The sequence below is a fragment of the Arvicanthis niloticus genome, chromosome 21, assembly GCF_011762505.2.
Source record: "Arvicanthis niloticus isolate mArvNil1 chromosome 21, mArvNil1.pat.X, whole genome shotgun sequence".
NCBI classification, from domain to species: Eukaryota; Metazoa; Chordata; class Mammalia; order Rodentia; family Muridae; genus Arvicanthis; species Arvicanthis niloticus.
Genome location: NC_047678.1, coordinates 15,289,730 through 15,316,277, shown reverse-complemented (window position 1 = coordinate 15,316,277; position 26,548 = coordinate 15,289,730). Strand labels below are relative to the sequence as shown.

At 42.2% G+C, this 26,548-nt stretch overlaps 1 protein-coding gene across 1 annotated transcript in view; it reads right to left on the bottom strand.

The window, feature by feature from the left end:
- The window catches only part of Slc9a9 (solute carrier family 9 member A9), a 539,257-nt gene that overhangs the window by 442,471 nt on the left and 70,238 nt on the right, over window positions 1-26,548 (bottom strand). The gene's annotated exons all lie outside the window — the stretch shown is intronic.

The window sequence follows — 26,548 nt, the reverse complement described above, 5'->3', positions numbered from 1 at the left end:
CCATTGGGTTTCCTGAATTGATTTAGTTTTTAAAATACATATATCTGTCTTTGTCCTAATTAATAGCGTTTATAATGCTATCATTTGATAGGTAATAATGTACTTTTCTAGTAATATTAAATGCATAGTCATTAAAATAAAAACATTACTTTCAGAAGCATCATGTAAACCATCTTTTAATGAACATAAGATTAATTTGACTAATAAACAGTCACATCTTCATATATATATATATATGTGTGTGTGTACATATATATATAAATTAATGTGTGAAAAAATCTCATGAAAATGGAACAGAGAAAGTATCTGACCTTAATATTTATGGAAACAAGCAGGGTCTGTGAGACTGAAGATAAACTGAGATATCCAATGTACTGGACTGTAGTTTTGAACTTAAGTTCTTTTCTATGGAAGCAGATGTAAAATATTCTGATACTGCTGTATGTGCATAATAGCATCAAGCAATCAGGTTTTCACTGTTAGAATGAAACATGAGTAAGAGGCTAGGAGTGGAGCTGCAAATAATAACTCAGGTTTACCTTACTCTAGATAACAAATGGTTATGTAGAGAGAGTGTATGTATGTAGATACATATAGATGTGTATATGTAGACAGGTTAGTATACAAGTGTACATTTCTTTGTTGCCTTGGGGCATCTGAAGGAAACTACCTACTAGTACTAGCAACACATTTTAGTTTCTAATGCAATTCTTTAATGAAAAGAACCTTTGTCATACAGGAAAAACAGGAAAGAGAATATTCAACACTAGCCTGGAGCATCTTGTGCTCCCAGGTAATAAGAAAGTTTAGAGTGGTGTCTATATGCCAGGCAGACAAGCAGGCCAACTGAGAAAGCTCCCAGTGGCCAAAAGTGACCTAATTTCAGCATTTCAATGAAGGAGTCTCACAATATTAACCAAAGTATAGAAATAGCCAGGGGTCCACACTGATACAAACAAGTGACTGAATAATTTCAGCAACTACAAAGAGGCCAGAATGCTCTTTACAAAGTGCTGGTACTCCACCCAAAGTGGAGGAGATGACAGCCTGCATCCCGTGGGCAATGCATCATGAGCTCCTCTCAAATCATGCAGCAGGCTAGGGGGAAGCAGCTTTACCAGTGAGAAACTGACTATGCAGCCTCAGGCAGGAGGCCAAAGTCCACATTGGTTGTCATAAATTATGTTCAGACTATGTGCCTGTGAATATTGGGATGAAAATGGTGCTGAACCTCCATGATCTTTCTTCCCCAAACCCAAAACCCCATCTAATTATGAGACAAATATCCCACAAATTCCAGTACAAGGGCATTCTATCCTACACCTGTCTAACTCCCATAAAATTGTCAAAATCGTTAAAAAACAAATGCAAGATTAAGAGATTGTCACAGCCAGTGTAGGAGAGATGGCCCAGAGGTTAAGAGCACTGGCTGCTCTTCCAGAGGTCCTTAGTTCAACTCCCAGCAACCACATAGCGCCTCAGAACCATCTATAATATGATCCTATGCCCTCTTCTGGCATGCAGTTGTACATTTAGGTAGAGTACTCATATACGTAAGGTAAAAGTAAACCCTGACACTGTTGCTGTGGTCAAGAGGCACTTGCTGATAGGAACCAGGTGTGGATGTTCCTTGGGAGGTTCAGCCAGCAACTGACCAATGCAGATGTGGATGCTTGGAGCCAACCATCAGATTGAGCTCAAGGAACCTGGTAGGAGAGCTAGCTGAAGGACTGGAGGAGTGGAGGGGGATTGTAACCCCATAGGAAGAACAATGCCATCTGGCCAGACCAACCACCTAGTGCTCCCAGGGTCTAGACCACCAACCAAGGAGTGTACAGGGAAAGACCCATGGCTCCAGATACAAATGTAGCAGAGGATGGCCTTGCCTGACATCAATGGAAGGGGAGCTCCTGGGTCCTGTGAGCTTTGATGCCCCAGTGTAGGGGGATGCTGTAGCAGTGGGGCTGGGAGTGGGTGGCTGGGTGGGGAGAGCACCCTCATAGAAGCAAAGGGGAGAGGGGAAAGGGCAGATGTGGGAGAGGGGATTTGTGGATGGGTAACCAGGAAGGGGGATATCATTTGAGATGTTAAAAATCTTTTTAAATGAAAGAAAGAAAGAAAGAAAGAAAGAAAGAAAGAAAGAAAGAAAGAAAGAAAGAAAGGAAGGAAGAGTTTGTCACAGCTAAGAGGAGTCTAAGGGGACCTGATAGCCAAATGCAATACAGAATAGAACACTGGACAGGAGAAGAAGAAGAAGAAGAAGGAGGAGGAGGAGGAGGAGGAGGAGGAGGAGGAGGAGGAGGAGGAGGAGGAGGAGGAGGAGGAAGAGGAGGAGGAGGAAGAGGAGGAGGAACACTCAAAAAAAAAACCTATGGTATTTAATAGTAGCATACCACAAAGTTTATTGGTTGTGATAAATGAGCCAATTCTAACAGGTCAGTTCTAAAGTAGTATGTTAATAGGAGAAACTGAGTAACTAGGAACCTTTATTTGTTCAGTGTCTGTGCATACCTAAAACTGTTCCAAAGTGCAGAAACCATTGCTTACAAAAGTAAAACACATCACACGTCTCAAGGACAGTCTGTTTTCTGTCTCCAGAAGGCCCTCTTCAGATTGTTCCAATAGGGCTGTTGTGGAGGGCAATGTATACGGAGCTAATCAGAACCAAAATCCAACTCCTATTCTGCTTGCAGAACCCATGGCCCAGATAACGTGCTGTACTCTATAAGGGGCGCCTTTGTGATTGTGTACTATGGACAGCCAGTGCTTGGGTGCACTAGAATGTGTGGGTGGGCTCCATGGCATTCCTGACTGCTTCAGGAATGGGGGTATGAAAGTCAGAACACTATCATTTCTGCTGCACAAGGTTTTAGTAATGAATATAAATGAAAAATCTAATATAATAAGTTCTGACACCTTTAAGCCTCTGAATATGAATGTTTGGACTATAGGACCATCCAGGCATGAAGATGCAAAGAATGCAAGAGGTGAGCTTCTAATACGACTCATACTAATCCCAGGAGTTAATATCAGTGCAATTCATAGCATGTCTCAGACACTAGCGATACAGAATTCAACATCATTTTTATCTCTGAGAACTTCAGAATTCTTAATATAGCCTGGAGAATGCTAATTTTCTATTTGGTTTAAAGTATAGCTGTGTTCCAGTTGTCATCGTAAATTCTGGTGTCCTTGGACAGCCATGAGGCTGCTGGATATCTGCAGGTCCCCTCCGTCCTCTTTAGCAACCTGAACATATGGCTGCTTCACTCCAGAGGAGCTGATCATAGGACTGCAGGCTGCCATAATCTATTATGGCAGTCGGCCATACACAGTGGATTTTATACAGGTGTCCCTGACTCAAAACTCCTTCAGAGCTGAGCTACAGTGGTAGAAACAAAATGGCTCTCTTTCCCAGTACCCTGCCCCGGCTTCAGTGACCTGCCTGAACCATGCATGTTTTATTCAAGTCATAAAAGAACTTCTGATTCTGTTCCTCCATGGTATTTACATAATAATTATCACCCACTATTTTATGCTCTAATGGTTTAAACAAGTTTCAAACATCTTCACTGCTGTTTTTTTTTTTTTAGTCAAAAAATTAAGTGAAAAATAGGTTTAAATGTTTTTTTCATTAGGCAAATACAGAACAATTAAGCTTGATTAAGTTGAAGAATCAGAGGAATAAGATGCATGCATCTTATATAGGTATTCACCATGACAACATCCCGAGGAAGTTTTTAATGAGAAAGGAAGAAGGTGGCATTCATCAGAAGTCTGACCACCAAGGGAACCCTCCTCTGACTAGGTAGATACCCCAGTGCAGGCTTAGGCATTATTCTCCTTGCAGCCTACACTTAATGGCCAATTAAGGCCATTTGTTCAGCCCCGCCAACCTCTTTTGTTGTTTACTGCTTCGGCTTTGAGTGCCAGAAGCTTTTTTCAAAGAAGCCTGGCCTTTGCACAAAGGAGCTTTTGCAGTTTAACCTCTAATTTAATATGAATGGCATACAGAAGATACTGGTTTGATGCTCTGGTGATAACTCAAAGGAAAAAGAGACTACTTGCTCAGACAAAACAGAGCCCAGAGACCAATGAATGGCAAATACTGACCACTGACCATTTTTAAGCTACCAAGACCCATTTATTTTAACATGACTTTCTCTAGTTGCAAAGAAACTACAGGTATTTTGTCTTTGAGGTGCAGAAAATAGAATCCAGAGAAGGAAGGAAAGAATGTAGCTAAATTCAGATTACTGGTATTCTCTTCTGGACTGCTGTTATTTTAAAGTAGTGCTGTATTTCATTAAGGTCATTTTTATTCATTTTATTGTGTCATAATTCTAACTCAAGCCTATGGGTCTGGAAAAAGAATGTCTTTTATAAAACCTTTACAACTGTGCACAATGCACTTGATAGCATTGACTCCTGAGTTCGAGTACAGGCTTGGAGGATAGTGTCACCCGCGCCTAGGATGCTATATGTTGGTATAATGGTGGTTATTGTTTTAATTTTGGAAATTCTTCCATCAAGGTGCTGACAGAATTTTGAATTTTCATATCATCCCAGGTTCCAGAACGCTTGTTCTTCTATTATGTGAGAGGCACTAGGGACAAGATGCTGCACAAGATTAACAAGGTCCCTGCCTCTAGGAAATTGCATCTCCATGGAGGATGGAAGAAAGCAAATAGAAGACATCATTTTGGAAACTGACAGCTGCTTTGAGAAAATGACTCACTGGGAGTGCCCTCTTATAGAGGTGGATTCTCTCCACAGGGATGCCAGAGCAGAGACTTGGATGGAGAGGAGACAGGCTAGAGCCACTGACAGTGCAAAACAAGGGGCCTGGGCCAGGAAAGAACTCAGAGGTGCTAGAATATGTGGCTGGATCAAGGACCAAAAGGTAGGCGGCGCAGGATGGGCCCAACTCAGAATGAGTTCTTGTTTCCAGTGACTTCAGTTGCAACTAGAAGTCATAGGCAGAGATGACATGGTCTCCTGTTTGGAGAATGGATTTGTGAGGATAAAAGTGGCACCTGGGAACCATCATTCAGGCTGTCCAACACTTGAGACAAGAGGTAGGAACAGCTTTCACTTCAGATGTGTGTGTGTGTGGGGGGGGGGAGTTTCATTTGAATATGTATTAAATGACCCCTGAATACTGGGCACTTTGCTCCAGTCTCCTCTTTTCCATTTGCACCTCTATCTTGGCATTTCTATCACAACCCTCTCCCAGTACACTTTGTGCTGTTTTCTTTTCCTAATTGTTTACGACCATTCCTCTCCCAAGCTAAACTGTGAAGTCTCAGAGGACATGCATAGGATATAATTTATCTTTCTATTTGCAAAACGGAGCCCAGTGCCTGGCAGTTACTGGTCTCTCAATAAACACATTTTGAGTTTAATTGAAAAGTTGAATTGAATTCAAGGCTGCTATCTCCAATTCTCTGAAAAAGAGCTTGTCACCAGGACCTGCCAATGTGGGTACATTCACCTTTTTTGAAACCAGTCAAATAATTTCTTCTCTACATTGTGTGATTTGCTGCCTGCTCATCACAAAAAACAAACAAACAAACAAACAAACAAACAAACTTAGAAACACAGTTGGCTGAAAGGGCTTATTTTTTTTCAGGTACTTGCTATTAGTTTTACTTCCTAATCATGAAAGAAAGTCATACATTTGTTTAAAACATTATCATCACTGATAAAGGTCTCTATAACATCCCACATTGAAATATTTATCTTTCTACATTAAACTTTCTAACAACTTTATGTGCTTTCTCCATCAAAACTACTCCTTTTGAATTTATTATTTTTCCTCACCAAATGCTATCAGTCAAATCATGAAACATGATTTGTTTGAAACAATAATGTTCTCACTAAGAAAGCAGACCCTAGATCCTGGACTATGTAAATGTGACCTTAAATGGAAATAGGGGCCTTGAATATGTTATTAAATCACAAATATTGACATGGAAATAGCTCAGATTATTCAAATAGACCCTAAAGAGAATCTCAAGAGTCCTGATGCCTGAGAGGCAGAGGAAGATTGACTATACACACAAGAGGAGATGTGAGCACAGAGCAGAAAGATGCCTAAGACAGTCCTTGAAGGCTGGAGTGATGGAGCTGTATACCAGTTTATAGCAGCAGCCACCAGAAACAGAAAGATGAAAAATGGTGACTCCTCTGGAGTGTCTTCAGGGAACATGGCACTGATAATGCTTTCCTTTTTATCAGAGATTCTGATTTCAGCCATCCACCCCCCAGAACACTGAAAAAAAAAATATCTCTGTTGTTTAATGTTCTTGGGTGTGTGGTTGTCAGTTACAGAAACCAGAGGAAAGCAACATGGCCATGCTCCTTCCACTTCAAATACTGTTCTAGAATTTTCTGAGACATAGTCTGCTTTCTATGTATCTTCTATTTCTCTCTCTCTCTCTCTCTCTCTCTCTCTCTCTCTCTCTCTCTCTCTCTCTCTCCCTCTCCCTCTCCCTCTCCCTCTCCCTCTCCCTCTCCCTCTCCCTCTCCCTCTCCCTCTCCCCTTCTCTCTCTCACAAACAACTGACAACAAAAAGCAACACACACACACACACACACGCACACGCACACGCACACACACACACACCATACCATTTCAGAATTTGTTCTTATAGGCTGTGTTATGGATGCTCTCCACAAGGTGGGTAATGTGTAGGCTCAGAAATCCCATAGATAAGTCATGCTTTGAATGTCTGAGACCTGAGAGTTCCTTGTCCTCATGGCCTCAAGCCTGCTTCTACCTTCCCATGGGTCTTATTTCTAAGCCTAGAATGGAGCTGAAGAGGAACAGTGGGTAGGACTGAGTAGAACTTTGTGTGTCAAGAACTCTGAACCGAGGCAGAACTGGAGGACATTATTGACGTACTGAAGGCATACTTGTCAAGGCAGAACTATGACACATGTTTATCTAGAAGTCTGGTAACTTGATTTGTAGCACTAAATATCCAGAGATGTGTTTTGGGAATACCAGTGTGCTCTTGTGCTGTGATCCACACATGTTAGAAGTCAGGGGCTGGATCAGGCAGGACTCATCAAAGCTGACAGAACCAGTTATCACCAAAAACAAACAAACAAACAAACAAACAAAAACAAAACAAAAAAAAATGCCATGTGAAAACTGGGAGTCTGTCAGTTTAGCAATGTTGGCCTCAATCTAGCAACCAAACATTCTTCAAGCATGAGACCTGGGAATCTTCTCAACTGACCATGTTTGGATTCAGAACTTGGCTTTCGAATGATGATGCTTTCTGTTTCCATAGAAATCTCCTCACTAAATGCCTGGCTATTCATATAATACAACAGGTTCTGCAAGCAATCAACCTGGCTGACCCTTCAGGAACAAAAGACAATAAAAGAGAGTATTAACATCCAAATGAATAAAGAAGGCATCTGGTGTTTTCTAGAATTCTTCCAGGAGGGACTGACTAAGCTCCACTCAGGAGCCTTGAGGTCTTAGCTTTGGGTGTCTCTCTCTTCAAGTGCAGGCATCTTGCTAATCCTTCACAAATACTTCACCTTGGCTTACTCTCAGCAAGAAAGCTGTCAAGATTTCCAGCTGGCCCAAGTCTACCCCCATGTCCACATTTCTCCTTATTGTGTCTGCACCCAAGTTCTATAAGAAAGTTCTAGAAGAAGGTCTCCCATCCTTCAACAGTCCCTCATTGAAACCCACCATTTCTATAAAGCCACCATGCACACAAAGAGCTTTCTTTGATATTCCTCCCCCGTGGAAACTCTCAGCATAACCTGGGGTACTTAGAACAAAAGCCACTCTTTCCACCATAATCTGTAGGTGGGCTCCCCTCTGATTTCCTATTCTTCCTATTTCTCCCTTCTGGTTCATCTGTGTCCCACCCCTCCTTCCTCTAATTTGCTCCTCGGATATTCTGAGTTCCTTTATATCTCAAGAGCTCCTGGAACATGCAGCTGTTACCTCTCCTGCTTCCAGGGGCATCCCAGTTACCCATTTGTTCCTGTAGTCTCTCTGGCAAGCACACACGATCTCATCAAGCACAACTTTGGGGCCACTGCTTTCTTACTGACCATCTTTCCTGGTGGAGAGGGTGCCCTGTGGGCTGGGATCTTACGGACTAGTTTCCTGCCATTTTCTCAGAGTCCAGCACGGTGCTTTTCTGAATGAGCTCCTACCTCAGAGTGATCCAGCAGTTGTACAGGTTGGTTGTGCCTCTCAGGTGAGGCCCTCCACAAATGCTGAAGGTCATGGCCCCACTGTTTGACAATATGGGTGGTGCACGACCCTCAGGCCTCTTTGCCTCTTGCTTCAGGAATGGTCAAGCTCTGCTGGGTAGACAGCACTTCTCCATCAGTCCTGAACGATGTTAGTGAAGCCATGTTTACCACAGTCTGGCCATCTTTCAGTTTGCTCCCATGATGACAAAGGGCATATCTCTCATGAGGTCTCATCCTTTCCAGAGGCCTAAACCCTTGCACTTTTAGGACTTATCACACAAAGCGGACTATAGATCTATCATCTTTCTGTACCATGAAAACAGAGGCTATGCGTTGTCAGTCATTTTCTTTTTTTTTTGCCAGTGAGTAAGAAACACATTAAATATTTATGTTCACTGCATATGTCTTGAATATACAATCCCTACCAAGCCCTTCTTCTGATGGTACTCATTTGCTAGGCGCAACCACTCATAAGGAACAGAACCACGTGTTTCTGCATGCTTGTAAGAATACGTGCTCATTGGCTGGCTCGCCAATGCTCCTCTGACATCCTTACCTTCATACATGTTTCCATGACCATATATGTTTCCTTCATGAAAAGAAGCATTTCCTTCACAGATGCTTTAAAGTCATGAAAGACTCGTGCCAACTACATACAAATCATTAAAAAGAGGGTAAGAGCTATTATACAGAAGACTGGAATTAACTGAAGGCAGGTATAAGCTAAGTGTATTATCTCCATCACCGGGATAAATAAGCATGTGGCTATGGAGATTAGTGTTCAAAAGTTGACAGTTAAGCAACAGCAGTCTAACTTCGTGGGTATTAGTAAGGCACAGATATGAACTAAAGAGAGTTTAAAGCATTATGTTTTAAGTGTGGTGAGCACATTACATCATGTTTTATCATGCTATTTTAAAATATACATGGAAACTGTATACATCTCTATCCAGTTCGGTGCACTGAGACTCTTGTAGTTTGCAAAACAAAGAACTGTGGTATTAAACTTCCTCACACATAAGTAGGACAGTCTTCCTTCTTGACAAAAATGTGTCCGCAGCTAACGTTAGGAAGAAATCACATTCCACAAACACCACAGGCATTTGGAGAAGTCACAATGAACAACAAAAAGCTGAAAAATCAAAGAGCTGGGCTGAAAATTTGATCTTTTCCCCACTCAGAACAATTCTATAGAGCAAGTATCCTATTTTATAGAATGAATATTGAATACTGTCTAACTCATTCAAAGTTGAGGCAAAATCATCTGTGCATTTAGCAGTTTTAGCAGCATAATGTTTTTATCATACTGGAAAGCCAGAGTTGATGAGAATAGTAGATTGATTTTCTAACCTAAGAGCTCAACAATTGATCTGATTTATACTCTATTTCTCAGATCACCTAAACCCTCCTTTAAAATCCCTTAACTGGTCCACAGGGTATGGCTATCTTGGGTTCCAGAGCATATTTCTGTGTGATAATCCTTGTGCATGCTGAAGTCTGAGGACAGCTGCCTCACTAACAGCACCAACAAAAGGTGAGTCTGTCTACAAGTCCCTCTGCCTTTCAGAAGCCATTAAACGCCGGCTGTGAGTTGGGGTGAAATCAAAAAGTACAGGCTCCCCTGAAAGCGTTGCTCCATTCTGTTCTGGCTGTAAGATTAAGCCTCCAGAACTGGAATATTTCTTAGCAAGTTTATCATTTAATTGCTCTTAGTAAAGGAAGCTCCTAGCAGAGACAGGGAGAGTGAAGATGGTGCCAAAGTCAGCTTGCTTAGTAGCCACTTGAACCTGACAACACAGTTAAAATGGGCCCAGATGCAAAAGAGAAGAATCAATGTCTCAAAGAGGCCCCGCCCACTCTATTATTGTCAGTCCCAACCATTTATTTTGAACTATGTTCTAGCTTTTCACAGAGCCCTTAATAACTTCAGGAAACGACAAGGATTTGCATTTTCTCTGACATTTCCCAATCTTGGGAGCTTCTTGTTGCTCCAGAGAGCCCCAGCCTCCTTGTATTGTTTTTTTTTTTTTTTTTTAAATACCTGTAATCAAGGCCTTAACCCAGGTCCTAAGCAAAGCTAACAAATAATTACCCTGCACAATATGACTAAAAATGGGAGCCTAATTAATTAAAGCACTAATTGAACTTCCCCATTACTGATACATTAGTTCCTGCTCTGACATAAACATTAATCAAATCCACTGAATAATTCAGTTCTCCACTTCCCTCACCTGTGTAGACAAATCTGCCTGCTGTCCTGTCCTGGTAACATGCAAGGAAATGCTATTGTTGCTGCCACTGTGGCTGCTGCTCCAGAAGGCCTTCAATCAGTCCCAATAACCACTAACAGTCCAAATGAAATGGAAAGAGGGCACAGAATAAGGCCAGTGTAGGCAGTCTATATATGTGCACGATGAGATATGTAAGTCATAACCACCTTTATATGTAACATAAGTATATGTAAATATATTTAAATTTTAATGTTATATATTTAAGACAAATGTTTCTTCCCCGTTTTAACAAATAAAACCATTTGGAGAAGAAAATAGTTTAAAGTGTTTCATGAGAACTTCTGCATTTTAATGAAGTGGTCTATTTAGATTGCAACTGTAGAGGCCAGTAGATTTTCTCTAATTATGTGATTAGATAAATATTTATGTATTTTTTCCTCTGTTGAAATCCAAGTTCCCTGAGGCGTCTGAATACTGTTGCTGTCCTCTCCAGATGGTAGGCCCCATTCTCAAGTCTGCTAAACAGGACATGACTTCAATGAAGCTTCTCTGAGATCTCAGGGCATTCTCAATTGACTTGGTTGGGCATTGCAAAGTGAGTCAAGGGTATTGTGCTTACTGCTGTCAACCTGGTTCTTGGCACATGGGAGGTGGCATACTCTTAAGAGGCATTGACTTCATTAAGGATTTCATCTCCAAATCAAGAACAGGATGCCGCCGGCAGAGTTAATATTCCTGGTATAACCAGGGGATGGTGGTGGGTGATGTCTCACAGATTTCTTCTCCTTTCAGAACATCTGACTTATCACCCCTGTTGCTGTGAAAGACAGCCTGTAGCTGTCAGTCACCACAGGCTTTGCACTGGTTGAAGAAAGCCACCTTGCCCAAGAGTTAATTCCTCCTCCCACAGGCACCCAATGCTATAAAAAAGTCTAAAGACAGAGGACCGTGGGATCAGATAGCCTGTACTAGTGTACGATAACACTAACAGGCCATCTGATCCCACTGCCCTCTGCCCTGTGAAGTTAGGTACTCAAAGTAATGAGGCAGATACAGCCTCAGCAGGCAAACCACAGGGAAGCTAAGGAAAGCAGACGCGGCATGAGAGAGATGCAGATATCATTGAAGATTAGATTGTATGAGGCCATGTTTTCCCTTCAATCTGGGTATGTTTGTGGGCCAGAATCCGGTCATCCTCAGTGAGCCTGACTCGTCAGCACTGCGGGCATGTTAGAACAGGCAGAAGAACCAGGGTTGAGAGGACGGAGGCAGTCCTTCCATCTTCCACCGGAACCTTTTAATCACCTCTCAGATGCTCATCAAGGTCCTCCGGATCCAGTTCAGAGTTGCTTCAAAGCAGCCTTACTTCAAAGCCAGGTTCAGAGGTTTGAAAATAGACTACAGAGTCCTCAGAAATCTCGTCGGCAGCCGCAGCTGAGTGGGCACCACCCCTGCCCTTATTGTTGAAGGGAAAATGAGATTCCAGAAATTTTTCTCATTATCAGAGAAAGCAGCAGTCGAGCGCTAGTGCTGCTGTTAGGAACCCAGCCATTCAGGCTTACTCACGGCATCTGGCCGCCGTTCTGTGGGCTCTGAATTCCCTTTTTCATCACTTTCTGCACATGCAATCTAGCCAGGCTCCAGGTGAGGCCATCTACATTGAACATCATCGCCCAGTGAGGGCGGGTCATGTATTTGGCTTGGAGAGTCTCACTGTGCTTTACTGGGATGTACACTAGCCTCAATGAGAGCACAGTGCACAGGAGGCAGAAGGTAGGGAACCAAACATGGCGGTGGCTTTAAAGAATGTATGTGGACTTAATACTTGATTGTGGCTTTGTCCCCAATAGCCATCTCAGGCTCAGAGCCTGCACAGAGCCTCAACTCATGAAAGGGCACCATGAGAGCTATGTGAAAAGATTTCTTTTCTTTAAAAAAAAAAAAGTTATCTACTAGATGCTCTGAAAAGAGCTTTTTGTGCTGAGCTTAAGGCGGCTCAGTTTAACTAGCAGTAGGCAGGGCATTGTTAAAAAAAACGGATAAAAATGGGAGATAAGCTTTGCTCCCACAATCTGCTTCCAACGGATACGGAAAAGAAAAGAAGTGGCTCCTTGGAGGCACATTGTCGCCGCGCTCCGTGAGCTTAAAGGCCTTCCTCTGGAATTAATATTTACCTCCAATTACAGTTTCCTGGGGTAAGGAGTCCCTGCCGATGAACCCGCTCTGAAAAGCTTTGATTTACTGAAGGAGCGGGCAAATCCACTCACTCAAGGTCCCCCCTTGCAGAAAGGGCCAATGAGAAGATTAAAATCAGAGTGGGAGGCATTTTTAGTTACATTTCTTTGAAGTTCAGACCTTGGCTCCTTCTCTCTTTCCATTCCCTTGGAGCAGAGTATCACTGGAAATTTTGTTCGGCTTTTCGAAGGCGCACATCTGCCTGCAGGCTGTAGCTATACTTTCTCATGCTTTGCCTCCTTTGGAAGGATTTTTTTCTGCCAAATTAAGATTCGCCTTCTTTGGAGGAAGGTGTGGATGCATCATTACTCTGCTCCTCAGGTGCCTGCAAGGTAGAGAGCCTTGGAGGAGCTGCATTCCCCAGATGCTCTCAACTCCAAGGGCTCTGTGTCTTCTTCCCTTCTCCCTCTGTCAAACTGTAGGGCGTTCCAAGCTCAACTCACGTCTATGGGAAGATGAAGGAACAAGGTGGGACATTTCCTACAAGACAAGGCCATGGGGTTCTGTCCTCTGGCCCAATGTAGCTTTAGCCTTTGCTCTTCCTTGGTGTCTTTCAATACATTCACTGGTAACCACAGCTGGGCTTTTCCCCCATGCCTGCTATCCATAACAACCTCAGAGGGTTTTGCAGAGGTAGATGCTGAGGTGTACGGTGGGTTCCAGCTGCACAGGGATAACATCTCTGATACTCACTTCCTGACTCTACAAGGACTGAACACAAGGGAATAAGAGCTCTTCATCTTCCACCATGCCATCTCTATCTCTGGTCTCACTGGAGTCACTCTGTATAACCAGCACTGCCCAGAAGAACATATGATAATAGTATTTAAAAAAAAAAAATCTTAAATTTTCCTAACACTTAATGGAAAGAAGAGAGAGGAATAGAGATGAGAAATGGACTTGAAAAAAAAAAGAAAGAAAGAAAGAAAGAAGAAAGAGAGAAAAAAGAAAGAAGGAAAGAAAGAAAAGGAGAGAGTGGGAGGAAGGGGGAGAGAGAGGGAAGGAAAGAAAGAAACAAAGAATGAGTCCATCATAGTAACTCACCAACTTTCTGTCAGCACAGGTCAGAACAACCTCGAGATGGACAGTCTACCGTATCTGGGGTATCATGATAGCTATTTCTACTTTCAGCAGGAGAAAGGTATAAAGCTTACCTATCCTTCAGAATTTTGACAGAGATCATTATGAAAGACTCCTAAGAAAAAGACACAGAGGAAGGAATGGCACCTTGTAAAGCTCCTGAATCACAACCAGAGAGTCAAGTAAGGCATCGTGCAAAGACAGCAGACAGTAGTCACTGTGGTGATAAAGCAGAGATGCTCTGTCCCCTGTCTCTTTCAGGGAGAGTTATCCCCCAATGTGCACACATTGGGAACCACAGAGTTAGAATATGAAACCTGACAATGCACCCCACTCTTATTCCTCTATGCAGGAGAGATGTGTGTGCCCAGAAGCCCCCACCACAGGATGTCTTCTATTCTTCCTTTGTTCAGCTTTTCTTTTTGAAGCTCCCAACAAGATCTCTCTGCCAGGGGAGTGTTTTCTTGTATACGAAGGGATCCCAGGATTGCTTGCTCTGAAGAGCATCTACAGACAATGATTGGGAAATGTGTTAAGCCTGCTGTCAATTTGCTTTATTGATGTGGCAGCCTCAGTGGGTCCTGTGCAGAATAGACTTTTCCCCATGTGAGCAAGCTTTTGAAAGGGCTTCATGGCTGAAAAGGATGAGTCTGTCAGAGATGGACGCCACGAGAGGAAAAGAACAAGGGGGGAAACAGAAGGGTGGAAATAGAGCCAGAATTCAAGAGACAAAGCCTGTGATAGAAACAAAGGCTTTTGGAGATGCTGGAAAAGAGCATCAATTATTACAGAAGCTTTTCCAAGAGAGGGATTTGCAGTGATTCAACAAGGATAGCCAATGAGGAGAGATCCAGAACCACGTGTATCAAAAGGGTCCCATTTGGGTGATGTGATTCCTGTCTGCTATGCTGTTTAATCTTATCTGGGAATTCTTCCTCCCCCTCCCCATTGTTGGATTTTGTTTCAACATAGAGAAATCCAGAGGCACTTGACTTGGTTTATGGCACTGGACAAGTGGTAATTATCTGTCTATAATTCCCTTGAGGGGAGCTGATGTTTCAATAAATTATAAGAGCTGGGCTTGAGTGGTTTACAGCACCATCAAACCCTTGCTATGGATGTATAATCTTACAGCCACAACTTACTAGGGAATAGATGTTTGCACAATGGGTGATTTAGGAGCCTTAACCCTCTCAGAGAGCACGGAGAATTGTCAAGCTATCCCCAGCTGCCACCAAACCATCCCTAAACAACACTGAAGACAGCTGTATCTCAATGAGTTACCAAATCGAACACAGTAGATCCCCATAGTATATATAAACAAAAGACTTGGTGATACCCTACCCCAGACACTTATATGGCCACAGGCATGTTCTCACGTGTTTTGTCTGCTCATAGCATCTCAAATCAGGGAATTTTATACAGTGCACCTATAGATACAAAGAAAGAACACGTAGATCAATGGTGCTCTGTCTGTGGGTTGTAATCCTTTTGGGGGTCAAAAGACCCTTTCACAGGGGTTGTCTAAGACCACTAGAAAACACAGATATTTACTTTATGGTTCCTAACTGTAGCATAATTACGGTTTTGAAGAGGTAACAAAAATAATTTTATAGTTGGGGGTCACCACAGCATGAGGAGCTGTATTTAAGGGACACAGCGTTAGGAGGGTCGAGAGCCACTGCCTTAGATCATTATATAACTTTGGTCCTGGTTATTTAATATTGAATTAGTATTTTGTTGTCCAGCTAATGTAGTCACTGTGGTCAACTCCAGGTTCAGGGAGAGACCAAGTACCCCAAATAATGTGAATGATAACCGAGAAAAACTCCAAACATTGAGCTCTGGCTTTCACACATACACACATGCACTCTTATACACCACACACACACACACACACACACACACACACACACACCACAGAGAATTAAAGTAATGGCTTTTATTTACTTAATTCATTTATATTATGTCCCCAACCTTCAAAAAGAATTTGAAGTCACTTAGAATATAATGCTATCATATATTTAAACCCAAACACATTCTACAATATATATGCAAATTGCTACCTGTGTGACTTTTCAAATGTACCTGGAAGGAGAATAAAAGAATTTTCCATTAAGAATCAAGAAGCAAGTAAAATCCCTATAACTGGGAGGCTAAGGCAGGAGGATTGCCAGGAGTTCAAGTCCTCCCCCAATAAAGTAAGTTAAGGCAAACTATCTCTGACTTTCTCCTTGCTTCTTAGGAAAGAAAGGGGAGATGATGGATACCTCATAACTTCTGAGGAAACAAGTTCACCGAGAAACGTGTTTAGTGGCATGTCTGTGTGATGCAGTGGTGGCTTGAGGGGAAAAGTCTCTAGAAGACCAGGCCAGGTAAATTACCACTTCTTGCCCACCAGATCTTGCTTCTCCCTGCACCCGACGGCACGCTCACAGAAGGAGCATTTCATCCATCACATGGTCTCATATGGAAAAATACCCCGAGGCCTTTTGAACTATAATCCTGTAAGTAGAGCCAAGATTCAGAGAAGGGAGACTCTTCTCTGTGAGTGGCGGTCAGGCTAGGTTAGCCACTGAAATATAGGAGCTGCAGCTATGAGGTGGCCAGGCAAGGGCTTCAGTGTGGAAAGCATAGACTGGTGGTATATTTCCTACCTACTCCTCGGTTCCACTTTAAATGTTTCCTTTGTTCTAAACATCTATTTACCTTGCAACTTTTATCTTGCATGTACTACACATGTAGACATCAATAGTCCATGATTTTTCAAAATTGTGTGCTGTCGAATCTTCTGAGTTTTATTTTCATGGATTTAACAAATCACAAATCCAAAGTATTTGGAGGTACTTTTTTCACCTGCTCTAAACACATCTAGACTTTTTCCTGTGGGTTTGTTTGCTTGTTTGTTTGTTTTTGTTCATTTCCTCTTAAAGAACAAAACATAACAACCACTTATATCCTACTTTAACTACAGTAAGTATTGCCAGTAACCTAGACATGATTTAAAAGACATGAGGGTCTGTGGGAGTTACAAAACCTTGGTAATTTTATATGGAGAAATTGAGCATCCTTCATGCTGGGATATGCGATGGTCTTGAGGCCAATCTGTCACAGATGTATCATAAGGGATAATGTATTTTCAAGTGCACTTACTGGTCCTCTATAACTTTGCCCATCAGAACCCAGGACACTTGGGGATGGCACAGTTTATTAAATGGATAATCCATTTTTGCAGCAGTAAAGACACACAGTCTAAAAATGTTAACAGGAATAGTTATGTGAGTCCATGTAATGAAATGCTTTTCGATGTCAATGTCCACAGATGAGATCTTTGTCCCTAAATCTGCATCGTTCTTTTCATTTGAACAATGAAAATTTTATAACCCATTTTTTTACTCATCCGAGGAGACACACGGTTAAGTTAAATGTCTGACTGAAGTAACAAATTAACCTCAGTCATTCTCATCCTTAGAACTGATTTTTTTTTAAATGGCTCTGATTCTGTTTTTAATTGTCTTGTTACTACTCCAAGCTGCCTCGAGATTTTTAGAACAGGCCAAAAGTCATGAACGAACAAACGTAGAAACTGAAAATGCCTTCAATAGTAGCTTAGGAAAACTGTAGGAACAACCAAAATATTCATATCCAAGCACAAGAAACGATGGAGAACTAAGGTTTATGGTTTTTTTTTTTTTTTTTAAATCATTTATTTGTGTTTTTATTTTTAGTGCATTGGTGTTTTGCTTGTATATAGTATGTCTGTGTGAGGGTATCAGATCTTGGAATTACAGACAGGGAGGAGCTGCCATGTGGGTGCTGGGATTTGAACCCAGTTCCTCTGGAAGAGCAGTCTTAACCCTTAACCACTGAGCCATCTCTCCAGCCCCATAAGCCTTATTTTTAAATGTTATTTTGTCTTTATTATTTATTTCCTTTTATTTTCTTTACAGGTTTTTATTCTGTGAATTTTATACTTATATAATTATTATTTAGATTATATATATTTATTATTATAAAATAGATTGAATTTACTTCCCACTTCCCCCTGCAGCTCCTTTCATGTTCTCCACAACCCCTCCCAGCTTCACACCCCTCCCAGCTTCATGCCTGTTTTTTTCTTGTTACATAAGCACTGAGTTCAGATAGCAAAGCCCACATGTATATGGGTGTGCGGTCATCCAGTGGAACATGGGAAACCTCCACAATGAAGGATTCTCCCTTCCCCTAGCAGCTGTCAAGTGTCCAAAGCTCCTTGGGAATGGATGGGGTCTGCCGATCATCTATCTACCCCATCTATGCTGTCGTTTGGGCTCTCTTGATCTTATGCAGGTCACACCTGAGGCTGTAAGTTCACAACACCATAGCCGAGTCCTGTCTAGAAGAAGGTCCACTCACTGCACTCCTCCCATCCTCCTGCCCTCACACTGGCTGTACCTCACCTTCAGGTGTTCCCTGAGCCTTCATGGGGGTGGGATGGGGATTGATTCTAATATCCCTTTTATGCTCAGCACTACGACTAGTTGTATGACCTCTCTCTAGACTGCAGTCTACTGCTAAAAGAACAGGTCTCAGGCTTCTTTTAATGACCCTGGGATTCTAAGAGGTAAACAGTGCTGGAGGCAGGGCCAAGCAGTTCAGAAATGCCAGCAGGAAGAAAATCAGAGCAAGGTCAGTAAAAAGTTAGAACTTGCATCATATCCCAATAATATAGATTAGTGACACCTAAGTGACACAAAATCATGCCTTTGAGTTCTAGGTGAGTAAAACAAATGAGTGACTCAGTGAAAACCAAGAGGAGCCCAGGCTTTCTGGGAAATAGGTGATAATGGTCCCCACCATACATGCATGGAAACGTTACAGTGTTTCCTTCAGAGCAAACAAGACATATCTAAGACTCATAGTCTTGGTTAATGTCTGTTTTCTGAGATTTATTTTTAATGTACAAGGCATTGCTTCCCTCCCACTAAAGCTTCTCTTGTACAGACATTTCTCACTCTAGAATTCCCTGTATACCATAAGCCGGTGGACATCTGACTGAGTCTTTCAGACAACTAAAATGTCCCCTCTTTCAGAACTCGAGACGTGTCTCTTCCACTCACAGTGGTGAAAACCAGTGTGTCCAGTTCCAAAGCTAACTTATTCCATATTATGTCTTGACAGTTTTAAACTTTATATGTTTACTTCATCTCCATACAAGTCTGCTGTGATTTTCTGGTTATGGCTGAAGATGAACCATTTGTTACAACACTCTGCATTCAAAGGGGGACCATGGAGGGCTTGGCAGAAAGCATAAAGATGATGAGAGGAGAAGGAAGAAAAGAAGGAAGAAGAAGAAGAGAAGTAAGAGGAAGAGGAGGAGGAGGAGGAAGAAGAAGAGGAGGAGAAAATGATCAAAAGCAAGACAGTCACTAGGCAGAGGGAACAGCAGGAAAAGTATGCAAACAGGAAGGTGGAGCCAGTTCTCTCTGTGGCCACCAACTGCAGGGTTTTTCAAGCCTTCTTTCTTTCATCCTCTTCCATCAGCCTGGACCTTTCCCAGACTGCCCAATTTGAGAAACTCTGTGTTTTGTGTCTTGCCCTTAACTAAAAGTAGAATCTTGCCTTAATGACTACCATTTATAATGCCCAGTTCTACATAATGAGGTCATTGCCAACTCACGGTCAACAGCCCTCACCCACAGCACTGCAATGTATACAATTAGCCTCCTTAAATGAAAAACTCATCTATATACCAAGTTATGATTTATTTAAGGCAGTCCTGGTTTATATATCTATTAGATAGCGTTCTATTCAGAAATAGAAAGGACTTTTGGATTTGTTTCTTCGTTTGGATTTTTGAGACATGATCTCACTATAAAGTTGAAGCTGGCCTTGAATACTCAATCTTCCAGTCTCTGCTCCCCAGGCACTTGGATTATAGGCATGTCAGCCATACCTAGCTAGAAACTACTTTTGAATGACCATGATGTGATATTCTCAATGAATTTGGCATTGGTTCTCAGAGCATGGCATTACATTTGTTTGCTTCTTCTGAATAGAGAACCATTGCTACTTCTAGGACCTAATGGTTATAGGAAGAATCCTTTGTGATTAGTAACCTTCACAGTTTTGAGAAGATTAAAATAGTATCCCAGAAAATATTACAATTTGAATATTAAATGTCTGATGTGGGGTTATATGTTTGAACATCTGGTCTCCAGTTGGTGGCACTGTTTGGGAAGGTTATAGAACCTTTAAGAAGTGGGGCCTCACTATAGGAAGTAGAAGTAAGTCACTGGGGTTAGGTCTTGAGCCTTTATATCCAAGTCCTAATTCCTGTCCCCAACCTTATGCTCTGTTGACCTAAAAATTTAGGTTCGGAGTCAGGTCAAGGGCAGGGAGTTGTCCCTTTGTCATGAGGTCTAACAAATATTCCATTGATCTGGAATCTAACATTTCCCTTGATCACTTTGGACTCCCAATGCCCTCAGGTCAACAGAAATGAAAGATTCAAGATTGAAGGGGTCATGGGGTCTTACATCATACCAAGGTTACAGAGAGCTACTAAGGTCAAGAAATGTGTGACAGGGTCGGAGTACCTGCAAAGATGCCACTATAAGAAGCTGAGGCCACTTGAGAAACTACAAAGATGAACCCTGAATTGCAGTGGGGATGCCAGGATATCAGAGTCCTGAACCGGCACGATGTCTATAACAAAAACTGCACTCACAGAGTGGAACCTATCCTACAGGAGAGGTCACGCATGCTACAGCAGCAGAGATGGCAGCAAAGCTGCCTAAGCTACTTGGAACTGAAATGATTCCATGAGTTCCAAATGCCAGTCATGGAGGTACAAGGTATTTTTCCTCCATTCTGGGTTCCATCTTTCTTCAAATCAATCATTCTTTATTATGCCCAATTTCTCCCTTTTCAAGCATGATTGCATACTCTGCACCATTGTATGTCAGAAGCATATACTTCAAAAATTTTTATTTATAGGAGAGTCACAATTAGGAGATTGCCTCAAGTCTCACAAAAGACTTTAGACTTTGGATTTTTTAAATATTGCTGGGACCATTAAAAACCAAAAGGACTTTCAACGTTGGGCAGGATACATTTTGCATCAAGACTTGGCCACGAGCCTGTGAAGGACAGAGCTAATTTGAATGTACAGTACCCCACATAGGCTCAGATATTTCAACCATTGGTCCATATTTAGTGGTGATATTTGGGGAGGTTGTAGAACCTTGCTGAGGTGTGTGGGGGTTGGGGGCAGGCTGTGTGACTTTACATGCCAGCTCCACCTTTTGTTCAGTAGATGCCGATGCAAAGTGCACAGCCATGTCTTCCCTGTCCACTACCCTGTCTTCGCATTCACAATAGATTATGTATCTCTGGAACTGTGAGCCAGAAGAGCCATTTCTCCATTAAGTTAGTTTCGAGGGTATATTTTTGTCTCAGCAACGGAAAGATAACTAACACAGGCAGACTTGTAGCTGCTTGGAGATAAGATTGTTGACTGAGAACATGAGCCAAGGTGGGGTGTTGGGATGATAACAGAATTGCTAGCAGACAATTTCAGAACTTCAAACTACAACAGAGTCAGAGCCAAGCAACTCCAGACTTTAAGATGAAATCTGTGCCATTTAATAATTATCCCGACTATCTCAAACTAATATTTATTAGTTACATTATGGGCATCCTGTTGCCAATTTTACAAGTATTCATTCTTTTTATCTTACCAACACTGTGGGTACTCTTATTTCCCAGCTGAAGAAACTATGATAGAGAAAGTTAAATAACCTGCCAATTTTGGTAGGGAAGAGGAAGGAATGGAGAGAGCTTTCTGGTCATAATCATTCTCTGTAACCATTTGGCCACACTGTAACTTTCCACATCAAGCATGTCATGCCAGTCAGTAGATGATAGATCATTTGAGGGCTGCCAATGTCATCCCCAGAGAGTTCCCCACACCAGAGGTCAGACTTGCCAAATCAAAGTGGGCACATGGCCCAACCACCCACTCAACTCTCTTTGCACTTGGTTGGAAATAACCCTTATATGACTGGTCTTTTTCTGCTGAGAAACAGTGCAGTCACTTTAATAGTTGGTTTCCTTCTTACATTACCTCTTGTGTGTTTGTGTGTGTGTGTGTGTGTGTGAGAGAGAGAGAGAGAGAGAGAGAGAGAGAGAGAGAGAGAGAGAGAGATACAAAGTGAGCAATTGCTATCTAGCTCCTTCATCCAGGACTTTCTTGAGGCCAGCTCCTTTGCTGGCAGCAGATTTGATGAAACCCAAGCTATCCAAGTTGCTCTGTATTCCTTACTGTCATGTCACCATCCTGACACCACAGAGTGGTTCCTACTTGTCCCTATTTAATGCACCATCACCTTATGCATTTCTGTCTTCTTTCTGGTTTCTGCTTTCTTTCTAATAAAGCATCCTTCCTTAAGTCTGGTCAAGATTCAGTCTTAGAGAACTCCAAGAGCATCAGGAACAAGCACATCTTTCTATTGGGAAGACTGTCAAAAAAAAAAAAACAAAAAAACAAAAAACAAAAAAAACCACCCAGCCAAAGTCACTGCAGGTCAGATCCGTGAGTGCAGTTCTCACTCTGCACTGTGAGCGCTATGGAACACTTCAGTAGGGCTGAGCAAACAGACAGACTCGAGCCTTAATGTTACTATGTGCTTCTTGAATGTCCCCAAACAGCCTTCTTTAGACATCATCTCCAGATGTGCTACGTGCTGTCGACATGGAAAAGACAGGAAACACTGGCTTTATAAAAATGGCCTAAAACAGTAACTACTACCATCATACCTGATAGCACAAGCTCTGCTTGTCTTTATAGAATGCCTTCATTGTATTTGAGCTGTTTCAATTTAATTGCAAGCACATGCCACAAAACCCTTAATAAACAGCAGAATCGGCTAGAAGGACCATTTTTATATTCCAAAATGAAACCTGGCAATATGTTGTATTAATTGTACAGTGATCATCAAAGCAAAATATGTCGTATTAATTGTATGGTGATCATCAAAGCAACTTCTCCATATGAACCTCACTTCTGTGATTATCTCCCCCCCGGGTTGGCCTGAGCTTCCTGGAGTGATTCAAGTGTGTGTTTATGAAGGTCCCATTATCTTCCTTCTTTTACAGATAAAACTGCCTAGGACTAAAGGCTAAGCTACACAATTCAACAGCAGGTTGGCACTGAACCAGAAGTCAGTGGTTTCCCATAGGAAACTCTTAGCATTTTACCTGAGAAGGCTGAGTTTATGGGGTCATGACTTTAGGAGGTGGAGTTCTGACACCAGAGCTCAGGTAAGGGGACAGGCAGAAGCTACCAGTAGACTCAGAGGCCCAGATGGGAGCAGTTGGTCATGGATCTATTCTTTCCCACAAAGAAAGAGAATTACTTTGTAGGTCTCTGGCTTTTTTTCCCCAACATGTCCTTAAATGCCTGGTATAAGATATTACCACTGGGGTTTGAGTGGCAACAGACCTATCCAGTGTGAAGAAGTGGAAATTCATTAAGTTACAACTCACAGTGGCATTCAGATCTGCACATTGGCCACCAAAGCAAAAGGAATTTAGTTCACAGGTCTTAGGATGCACATCTTTCACCATTTTCCACTGGCAATTCTTTGCTAGACTCTGAACAAAGAGATTTTTTTTTTTTTTTAAGTTGCAAGAATCCAGACATCTGATTTAAAATATCTTCATAAACAAATCAGTCCCAACAGTTGATGTGTGGTTTGGTCACTGTGGCTTCACACAGAGAAACACAACCTCTTCCTTTTCTCTTTGATAATAAAATATCAGCCCGGGATGTACACTCCCACTTTTTTTTATATCAATTCAGCCTTCTGTGATAGGTGTTACTAAAAAATCCTTTGAAGTGCTTGTTTGGACATGCAGGATTTTCTTTAATACACCAACTGATAAATAATTCCTCTCTGCAATCTTTCAAACTGAAAAAAAAAAAAAGTCTTGAAAATTGAAGGGGAAAAAATGCATTTTACATTTTTTCATGTGTGCCATTAACCCTAGACTATGGCTCGGGAGCGCCACCTAGTGGAAATTTAAGGGTAAGGGGTATTGAAAAGCCAGAAAAGAGAAAACAGAGTGAGGCTTCAAGTCAGAGGAATTATCTCTTTTTCCATATAAAATTTGCGATAAGACCACAGGTACATTTACCTCCTAAATTAGTATCTATTGGCTTCTCTGCTAAGATACACTAAGATCTCCGATTCTTCAATGCTCCCTTTTGAAACATTGTGGCGGGACACATGTGATCTTTCCTCTTCAGCTTTAAGCCTGTATGGAAAATTGTTAGATGGACAGTCACTTCCCTCTGGTGGCCACCCCAGTGATATAGAAAGGAAGAATATTCCTTTCCTGAATTTTCCACATCCTTTTTCATTATTTCCTAGTGCTTTCTTTCAGGACCCCATGTCCATTCCAGCTAAAACAAGAAGAACCCATAAGGCCAGCTTCATAGCACTCAAACCTTATGAATGTATCAGATTGTCAGCATGCTGCCTAGAAAAGATGGGGACACTTGGAGTCCCATCGAGTTCTTGTTATATTGCTGCTGCTCAGTCAGCTGGCTGCCTAGTCCAGACTAGCACTTCACAGTTGGTAAAGAATTGGTTATTAAACTGAATTAAATAGATTCAACTGTTAGCTGTTCTTCACCACAGAGAGAAGCAGCAGTTGTCATTTGTTGTTGACAACTGCTCTTCATGATAAACAGAAATTACTGGTCATTGAGAGAAATCGCTTTTGTAACCCATTGCCTCCAAGTCAACCTGGGCTCCGTGCAGCCAGATTCAATATGACTTGTGTATCACAGTTGAGTTTTTACTCTGGATGTATAATGAGATGATTTTATTAATGGCTCCACCTCTCCATCTCTTTGCTGTGTAACTTCACAGTGACCTCTCAACTTGGAATACGGCCTAAATCACGTGGCTTGTTTTGGCCAATAGGTTGTCTAGGAGAGGCCAGAGCAAAGATTTCAAAGCATTCTTGCCCACTCCTGTTTCCTGACAAGCCCCAGTCAGGGCCATAAAAACAGGTCCAAGTAAATCTACTAAACAACAGACACAGTGGCACAGCTTGTCAGACACCAGCCAAATGTCACATATGACCAAGTGACAGAAGCTAGACAGCTGATGGAATACAGCTTTAAGCCTTGGCCTGCACTGTCCCTGAGCTCTTATCGTCTTAGGCCAGTGACGGTCCCTCTCCTCTCCCCTTCTCTCAGCAGACAGACATATGAGGTAGTACCAACCTTTGAACAATTTGCCATGGTTTCCTTGTCATTTTGGCAAGGCAATGTGTGACTGATGCAAACTGTGTATTACAATGGCCCAGTGGTTAACCAGAGGAAGTTCTGATTGGCAGCTGAACTATGCACGAGCATGAAGCTATAGTTTAGATACAGAACAAAGAAAGTCAGAGGACACAGAAGTGGGAAAATGACCACGTTGTAGATATGCTGACATTTTACGATAGAAAGTTGGAAACGGAACAGTCAGACAACAAGCCAGAATGAATCAAACCCTGGGTGGCTGAGTGTGTAAAAGGAATCAAATTCCAGTGAGAGAGGATTGCCACTGGGTGGTGGCCACTCTCACCACAGGTTGAAAGTTGCTGATTGACTTGTAAATGTGGGTACTTGTCTAACTGGATCTTAATTCCTCTGATGCAAAGGAAGGGTATAGAGTATCCCAGAATGAATTCTATTATTTCAGTATACTAATTTATTCCTGTGCAAAATGATTTTGGCAGCTGTGACGGGTCTATGCATAATTGCTGCAAGTCATGGAGAAGCAGAAGGTGGAGCATTATGAGCAGCTTGGGGGCGAGCACCTGAGCTGCAGAGCGCTGTGCTTAGGGCTCACAGAACACATGCTCCTCCCCTTTCCCACACCTCCCAATTTTGCAGGGAGGCTTAGCTTCCTCCTGTCATTGATACCTCCAAGGTATCTCTGGGTAGTGCTGAGCAACAAGAATGTGGATGACAAGGAGAACCCCACTTCCTGTTGTAGAGTGAAAAATTATAAAGATCATTTTATAAACTATATACAGGCTTTTTCTTTACCCCTAGACCTGAGCAAAAGAATGCAGGTTCACCAGAAAGCGGAACTGAATGTAAGATTTCAGGCCTTCACTGCCCCGGGGGACATTCTGGGAGGAGTACTTTATCCCTGAGTAAGTGGACACTTGCTGTATTAACATTCCTCAAGCCTCAGGGAAGAGAACCCACCTGTGGGTGAGGAAGGCCCAAAGCAGGAAGACACATTCCTGACCACAAAGAAAGATGCAAGTCATCTGGGTGGTCCCAGGAATTGGCTGACCACAAGGTGAATGGTTGGGCGAGGTCACATCCTTACAAAAGATAAGTGTACTTTCTACTGTTTTTATGTTATGTTTCCTTGGTTACCCCCCTCTCCCCCCCCACCCCGCAGGTCTTCCAAGTGTTCCAGAAAGCTGTAATTTAAGTCTAACTAGATGTTCTGCTAACCTAGATAAGCTTCCACCTGCAGGAACTGCCCTCCGCCCCCATCAACTAGTACGGCCTGCTGATGTTCAAAAATTGTAAAGCAACCAATCATGTGTAACCACATGAAAATTCTTCCCTTTCCACACCCCATGCTATAAAAAGCCCCTCAGCTTGCTGGTCTTTTGTCAATTCAACTCCTGTGTGAGTGAACGAATTGACCTTTGCCGGCCAACTCTCCCTAATGAACCTCTGCTGATTACATCCAGGTACGGTGTCT